Here is an 8228-nt window from a genome sequence, read left to right on the forward strand (position 1 = left end):
GTGTGTGTGTGTGTGTGTGTGTGTGTGTGTGTGTGTGTGTGTGTGTGAAGCAGTGAGTGGAGGTGATGGGAGGGGGCTCAGGTATCATGGGGAGTTGGTGATACAGAAGAGGAGAGTGAGGCCTCCCCGCCCCCTGCCCCCCAGCTTCTGTGAGCCAGCCAGCTGAAGGAAGGAGCCCTCTGCCTGGGAGCGGGGAGGAGCAGACTCAGAACAGGCATGTCTGCCCTGTGGCCAGAGGACTTACGCTCTCCAGGATCGCTATGGATGTGGCCCAACACCGAATCATACAGTCACTCAAAGCATTATGGGATTTTTGTGATATATAAATCATTTCTACTCCCTGAGTCTGAGTTTTATAGCTGATGGTATCTGTCACCACGTAAGAGGGTCAGACACACTTGCTCCAGGGGCTTTCTCAGAGAGAGGCTGGCATGTCTGTGAGATCCTTGGGAGCACTGTCCAAGGTGTTCTGTCTGGGTATGGGGCACGTCCTGACTCCTAGACTCCACCTGGGTTGAGAGCCTACCACCATCTGATTTCACATAGCTCACCGTTTCCTGCCTCCAGCCCAGGTCTCCATTTCATCCTGGCTGTGCACAGCCTCACACAGTGCTTTAATTTTGGGGAAAGCTTCCAGAAATCTTGTGTCCACCTTGACCTGTTGAGGTTCCAGCCCAGGGCTCAAGGGTCCCTTAAGAGCTCCCTCTCACCTGGCCTGTCACCAGCCTCTCCTGGGTACCCTCATACCTCACTGTCCCTGTCCCTGAGAGTCCTGCAGAAATCCCTCCCAGGGTTAACCCCGTGAGGGTTAATTTGATTGCCAACTTGACAGGATCTGGAATCACCTAGGAGATGGAGCTTTGGCAGGTCGGTGAGGCAGTTTCTAGACCAGGTTAACTGAGGTGGAAACACCCTCATTGTAGGTGGCCTCCTTCTAGGAGCTGGGCCCTGAGAAATAAGGAGAAAGGGAGCTGAGTAGCAGCATTCATCTTTCTCTGCTTCCTCATAGGCATGTGGCTGCTTCCTGCTCCTGTAGCCACCAACTGTACTCTTAACATATGACCCAGGAGAAAGCCTGTCTTCCTAAAACTGCTTTTGTCAGGCATTTGACCACAGCAATGAATAAAGTCACTAATGTCTTAGGTTCTGTCCTCTTGCCAGGCAGCGAGAACACAGGGCCCTTACATAAGAAGCTTGCCGTGAGGGAGGGGGTTATGGTTGTCTTAGGTTTCTGTTGCTGTGATAAAACCTCATGACCAAAAGCAAGTTGGGGAAAAAGGGTTTATATCAGCTGATATCATCCAGGGAAATCAGGGCAGGAACTTAAGGCGGGAACTGAGACAGAAACCACTGGGCAGGTGGTCTGAGTTGAAAGTGGGCTGAACACTGTCCCCTGGGGAATGGGTCTTTCCATATCAATCAGTAATCAAGACCATACCCCACAGGCTTGCCTATAAGCCAGTCTTGTGAAGGCATTTTCCCAGTTATATCTGGATTCAAGTCAAACAGTCCAAAGACCAGCCAGCACAATAGGGTAGCTCCCTTCTCCTGGGGTAGCCTTCTTTGGGGTGTCAGGGCATGACCCTTGCCCATCTGAGGCCCAGGAAAATCTTATCGAGCTTGCTTGGTGTCCTGCCTCTGTGCCACCCTCTTCCTTTCCAGCTTCAGGTTCCCCTCAGTTAGGTGGTCAAAGGGTGGGAAATGCAGATTGCGATGAGCAGATTTTCCAAGGAAGCAGCTGAGAACTGTGATGCAGGGTTTTGGAGAGTGAGAGAGACAAAGCCTGATCTCCCAAATTCCTTCCTCAGGTGTCCCCTTCACCTGGTACCAAGTACTTTTCATAGCCCACAAAGCCTTTCTAAGCACCCAAGACTCACACAGGCAACCGATGACATATTATGCCCATTTAACAGTTAAAAAGATGGAGGCTTCTCTGAGCTCTGGCTGGGGACTGAGTAGGTAGCAGGAACCCTGCTGCTGGCAGGGCATTTGATGTTTGGGGGAAGCAGGGAGCTATGTTAGATGTGAGGCTGTTCTGGATTGTGGGGAGGGCTCAGACCCAGACTTCAGAGCCTTAGGGATTCATCAGGCAGAGCTGAGGGTCATGGAGAACCAAGGAAGACAGCCAGCAGGTATGGACATCTGTGCTTTGGACTGGCTGTGTCTCAAGCAGGAGATGTCCGAGGAGAAGAGGGCTCATCCGGGTTCAGTCCCCAGAGCTTCTTGAGTGTCCTTCCTCCATAAGGAGGGGAGAAAAAAGAGGGGTGCTTTTATCTTTAGCTTCACTGCCCTTCGCCAGCAAAGTAAGTATCAAGAGGGGGTCTCCACCGAGCCTGAAGCCGAAGCTGAGATGCCTCCAGTCCCGTTAAAACAGCCACTTGCGGTCCCTGAGCTACTATTCAGTACCATCCCAAAGCCCAGATATTTGCATATCTAAGAGCAAAAATAATTCTGCTGCCGGCTTAGCACCACCAAGGCTGGAGCCCCCTTTTGTCTGTTTGAGTAAGAGCTGGCTAAGGGCGGAAGGATAATTAGTCCCCCGTGGTCAGTGTCCCCGCGACCCCCCTTGAAGATTTAAAGATGCAGCCTAAATGCTCACACTCCCCAGCCTGCTGACTACGGGTGTCTGCAAGGCAGGAGCCGATAAATGGGCATTTTATCTGATTAAACTGGGAGTGAACTGGCTGTTCTCCATTATCTGTAGGTTTGATTGGATATTTAGCACCGTGTGTGTGTGTGTGTGTGTGTGTGTGTGTGTGTGTGTGTGTGTGTGTAATTTTTCCCGGTCTGTATCAAGAGAAAATTGGATTGTACTGAGCAGCATTTAATCTGAGCGCACGGGAGTACACTGAAATTGTCGCAGAGCCGGAAGGAGGGGTGGGAGACAGTTTCGTCCGTAGCCCTGGACAACAGGGCTTCTGCAGGTAGTTTTCGATGCTCTAAGGCAGCCCTCCTCCTGACACATCTGGTAAGGAGTGGGTGGAATCTCCAGAGGTGCCTGCTGGAACCTGTTCCCTTTTAGCCCTGGGAATTCCCTCCTGCTTCTGGCCCGGCTCTCCTGAAGGTGGCAGTGCACCCTTACAGACACAAAAGAGGTTACCCAGCTGAATGGGGTGAGAAGAGAGGGTAGGGGAGGGAGGGAGAAGCAGGCTTGGGAGCCGTGTCCCACTACCGCCCCCCCCCCAACCTGGCAGCAGCTAGCGTCTGTGGTGTGGCATCCAAGGATTCCTTGAGAGCTGGTGCACAGCGTATTGGCTAAGGCAGGGGACAGAACATGTTCCTTAGTTGGCTGCTTCATCCCATTTGTAACTGAACACTGAGGTGAGGGGCCTCTCTCCTACTTTCACGTGCCCTGGCTTTTCTCTGTGTTTACTAGGAAACTGAGGCAGCTCTCTGTCCCAGATGCTCTGGAGGGGGTGTGTGTGTGTGTGCGTGCCTCAGGATCCAGACTTCTTGTTCTGAGTCACTGGGCTTGGCTGGCTCAGGATGCTATGGGTTCAGGCTCAGAATCCAGAGCCCCAGACCTGAGCTGGTTAAGCTTGTTGATGGTCCCAGTAGGTAGCAAAACCGGGGGTGGGATGGGGTCGGGGCATAGGTACCCTAACAGCACAGTATCGGGTTGAAATAAAAATTGGGTTATGACTAAAAGTCTGGAGGCTGAAATTCGGTCTGTATTAACACATATGCTTGGCATTGTATATGAGTAGGATGAGAGGGCTGGACACAGCTTGCACAAAAGGACCAGTCCAGTACCTTGGTCAACAAGTTTCCCCCATCCGTCCCTGGGTCTGCTGTGTGTGCCTTTGATGACTCAGCCTCAGGAACTAATGACCTCATCTTCTCTCCCTTATTTACTGTGGACCAAACACCCTTGCCTGCCCACCACCAGTTAATCAAGGGCAGGATGGCCCATGGGCTCGGGCACCAGGTAGTGCTGGCTTCTTGCTGAGAGCAAAGCTAGAGGCTGACCCACCTGCTCCAGCCTCAGTAATTATGACGTAGAGGATGCTGTCAAATCCAGGATCCCACCCACAGGCTAGAGCCTAGCTTGTTCCAGAAGGTTGGCAGAGTTCTCCTTATCTGGGGCTCTCTCTGAGGGGAACACTCCAGAGGCCTTTCATTTCTCTGAACTACACCTGGAAGATTCTCTTTCTGCTTCTTAGACGGCTATGATGTCCCCATTTCACGATAAAGAAACTGAGGTCTAGAACGGGAGGGGCGAGCTTGGGGTTCAATCCTGGGAGAAGAATGTGCCCTTGTCCCAGTCATGTCTGTCTCCTTTTTCCTGTGTGTGTCTGCTGGCCTGGGGCTTCTAAACACAGGTATCTTGGATGGGTATCTGTTATCATTATGTGACTGTCACTTGAGGACAAACTTCTGGAGAGAGGGACTGGGTGAGCTGTGCCGTCTCCCCTTCCCCTGCTCAGGGTAAACATACACATGAATGTACTCATCATTAGCAAGCCTCCTGAGCAGCAGAGTGCTCCTTAGAGTCCCCAGTGCACCTCGGCCCATTCCTGCCAGTCCTCTCAGAGACCTCCAAAGGTAAGTAGCACAGACTGATCCCAGTACTTAACATCAGAGAGGTGGAGTGACTTCTCAGAAGTCACACAGCTTTGAAAGCAACCTGCTAGAACTGCCCAAATTAGCAGTGGGCTCCCTGTAGGGAGGTCACACGACCTGGCACAAAGCAGATGCTCAGAAAGCTGGCTGGATGAATAAGCGCACATGCCAGACTTCGGGGGAGGCGACAAGCCACTGGGCTGCGTAAAGAAGGGGAGCTCTTGATGTTTTCAATCCCAGTATGCATCAAACCCCTTCTAGGCTCCTTGAGCCCAGCTCACTGGGCTCAAGTCATCCTTGCTTCTTGGTCCCGGAGGTCCCTCCTTTCTACCAGCTTTCCCAAGCTGACTCACTTTTCTGGGCTCTGGTTAATCACTGCAGAGGCTTCTTCAGGCCACCCCCAGTGTCTTTAGATCCAAGAAAGGGCATAAATAGCAGCTCCAGGGATGTCCTAAAGATCCATCCCTGGCTTAGGAGTGAGCCGTGAAGCTATTTGGTATTCAGCCTTCTGGAGGATGTGTGACTTCCTGCACTGCCTGATACTGTAGGGCAGAAATGCTTGGGCCCTTGGGTATCTAGGAGCCAATGTAGTGCTGTGGGTGGGGCTTTCCTGGGGTCAAGGCTTTGGGTCTCCCTCACAGTTGCATCAAATCCCTTCAGTGGACAACAGCTTTCAAAGCAGGGCAGCCCGTTTCCACCCACTCCAGAGTTAGGAGGGAGTGGGAGTGGGGGAGGGGAGCTGGCCAGCAGGGGGCCTTGCGCAGCCCGCTTTCTTCCAGCACACACCCACCGAGAGACAATAAATCGACAAACACTTAATCTCTCTGCAAATTGAAACACAGCCATAAATATCTGGCGCATCCCAGTAGCTGAGTTATGAGTCTCGTTTATTAATCTCTTTAGTCTCAGGTGATGGATGGAGAAGGAGAATGGCCCGCCTGAGACACAGTGGGGAAGGGGAGGGCAAGAAATAGTGGGCAGGGGTCTGGGGAAAGGCTTTCGGGAGATGGATCTTGGGAGGAGGCCTGGAGACTTGTGTCCGCTCTTTTTAGTCTCAAAGGGTCCTACAGACTGAGCACAGGGGCTTTTTCCACTGCCACTGTCCACACACTTCCCCACAGCCTCCAGAGGGAGCAAGGAGACAATGTTCCTTTCCTTTAACAATGAGGAGACAGAACAGAGAGGCGGAACGATTTCCCTAACCTCACACAGTTCTAGAGGCAGACAAGAGACAACCTGTTAGAATTGTGGGTGTCTGTGGGAGAGACAACGGACCCTATGTGGGATGACGGCTTCCCGTCTCCCTTCCCAGCTTTCCCCTCTCCACTTCCCCCTTTATTCCTCAAAGGCTCTGTAATTCATTCTCTCTAACTTCTTTTTCTTCTCTCCCTGCCCCTCTGCCTCCTCCCTTTCCCCTTTCTCTTCTCCTCTCTCTCTTACCCCTACCAAGGCACTGTGTGTGCCTCCTTCTCTGTGTGTGTCTCTCTCCCTCCCCACTCCCTTTCTGTATGTATGTAGTGTATATGTGTGTTTCTCTGTGTGTGTGCATATACATGCGTGCATGTGTCCATCTGCATGTGTGTCTGTGCATATGTGCATGTGTGCGCGGATGAACTGAGGAAGCAAAGGGAGGCACAGGAAAGAGGAGAAGCTGCTGAGGTCTCAGCCAGCTGGGACTTGTACACATTTGCTGCATTTATTTTTAGAACCCCTTCCTCCTGGTTCTCTGGTTAGGAGGTGCGGCAGCTCAGGGCCTGAGGTGACTTCCAGCCTGGAGGAGCATGGCCAGGTGGGGCCTTCGCAAGCGCACGGGGCACTGTGTCAGGCCAGGGGCAGAGAACCGAGTGCTGGATGGGTCAGACAGTTTGTGGCAGGGTAAGTGGGGACAGTAGTCTGAGGTGTAATAGGGATGAAGTAACAGCTATGTGGAGAAGATGACTGGTAGCTTAGGTGTTGTGAGCTGAAGGGCATCCAGACAGGTGTCTGTTTTGGCACAGGTGGCTCATGCTCTTGGTTGCCTGGCTTTCTGTCCCTCTTCTCTGCTCTTTGTCCCTATGGTTTTTCAGGGTCTGGGTCCCGAGGCAGGGATGCTAGTGGAAACAATAAGAGATGTCCCCTCAGGACCAGGGGATCTTCCTCCCAGCCTCTGTGAGGCCAGCTGTGTGCCCAACCTGCCCAAGGTGCCTTGGGTTGAGGCTGTCGTATGAATAGGATCTGGGGGAACACCGGATCTCCCTCTGGTGAGTCCCTCTGGTGACCACAGAGGTCCCCTGCTTAGGATGCATCACCTGCCACCAGGTGGTGCTGAGGGAGCCAAGGCTGGCCTTGAGCCTCCTCTCAACCTGGGTGGGGTCTTGGGGAAATATGGAGGCTCCAGCCACACTTGGGAGAGTCTCAGGGAACTAGAGCACATCTTCTGCTGAAGGAGGGAAAAACTGGGGCCAGAGGGGAGTGGAGTTCAAGGTTACTTCAAGGATCAAGGAGAGTGAGTACAGGGCCCAGCATGGAGCTAGGCTGGGGGAGGCTGTGCCCTGTGGTCATGGGCTGTTGAAGAAGGCAGAAGTTATTAGGAGGTTGAGTGAGGCAGGCTTGGAGCGGGGAAATGTCCCTGCCATGGAGATGGCCAGGCTAGATTTGTCCAGAGTGAATAGGGAGATTTGTTGCCCTTTGGTCATACAAACAAACAAACAAACAAACAAACAAAAAAGGCTTCAGGTTCAAGGATGCTTGTCACCTGACCAGCTCCCTTTTCAAGGCCTCACTGGATTCCCTTGCTCCCCAAGGGACAGGAGAGCCCAAGGGAGGAGCAGCTCTCCCATGTTACAGACAATCAGGGAACAGGGACACAAAGTGACAGAACTGGGCAGGCACAGCAGAGAGCCCGCTGTGCCAGCCTGGGGAGGGTGGTCTTGGCCTGGGGAGTCTGACCTGGGCTGAGCCTACACTTCTTCAGCTGTGTGCCAGGTGAAGCCTTTCTCTCCATGTGCACATGGGGCCCTCTCAGGGGGAGTCGCCCTGCCACCCCTAAGAGCAGTTTAAACAGGACAAGGACAGCTAGTGACTTAGAGTCCTTGGGGTCAAGGATGGAGCCTTGCAGGACTCAGGAAAGGAAAAGCAAAGCTTGGGGGTGGGGCAGGCAGGAAGGGATGGGTGGAGGGCAGGGAAAGGCTTTCAAAGAGAGAATGAAAGAAATGAGTTATTCCAGTGTGGGGAGCTCAGAACAACTCCACTGAATCTTTTAACAACCCTGTCAATTATTCATCTTCTAGTATGTGGGCCCTCTGGTTGGCCACAGGGCTGCTGTGAGCAGGGCAGAGGGAGGAAGGGAAGTGAGAGAAAGGGAGAGGGGAGAGAGTGGGGGGTGATGTCAGAAAGAAATGGGACTATACAAAGACAATGGCTTCGTGTGTGTGTATGTGTGTGTGTGTGTGTGTGTGTGTATGTGTGTGTGTGTGTGCGTGCACTGTGGATATGTACAAGTGTGGGAATGTGTGTATGTGTGCACGCAAGTGTTCAAATGTGCGTGTGGGGGGACAGTGGAGGGAACAGCCCTGCTTGAGCCTCTACGTGGAAAAGACAGTGAACACCCTATCTAGAGCCTGGTCCTCTTCCTTCAGGAAGCCTTCTTAGCTGCTCCCCCACCCCTTGTCTGGATCATGTTTCCC

Source organism: Psammomys obesus, unplaced genomic scaffold, assembly GCF_907164565.1.
Source record: "Psammomys obesus unplaced genomic scaffold, mPsaObe1.curated_primary_1811, whole genome shotgun sequence".
Classification (NCBI taxonomy): domain Eukaryota; kingdom Metazoa; phylum Chordata; class Mammalia; order Rodentia; family Muridae; genus Psammomys; species Psammomys obesus.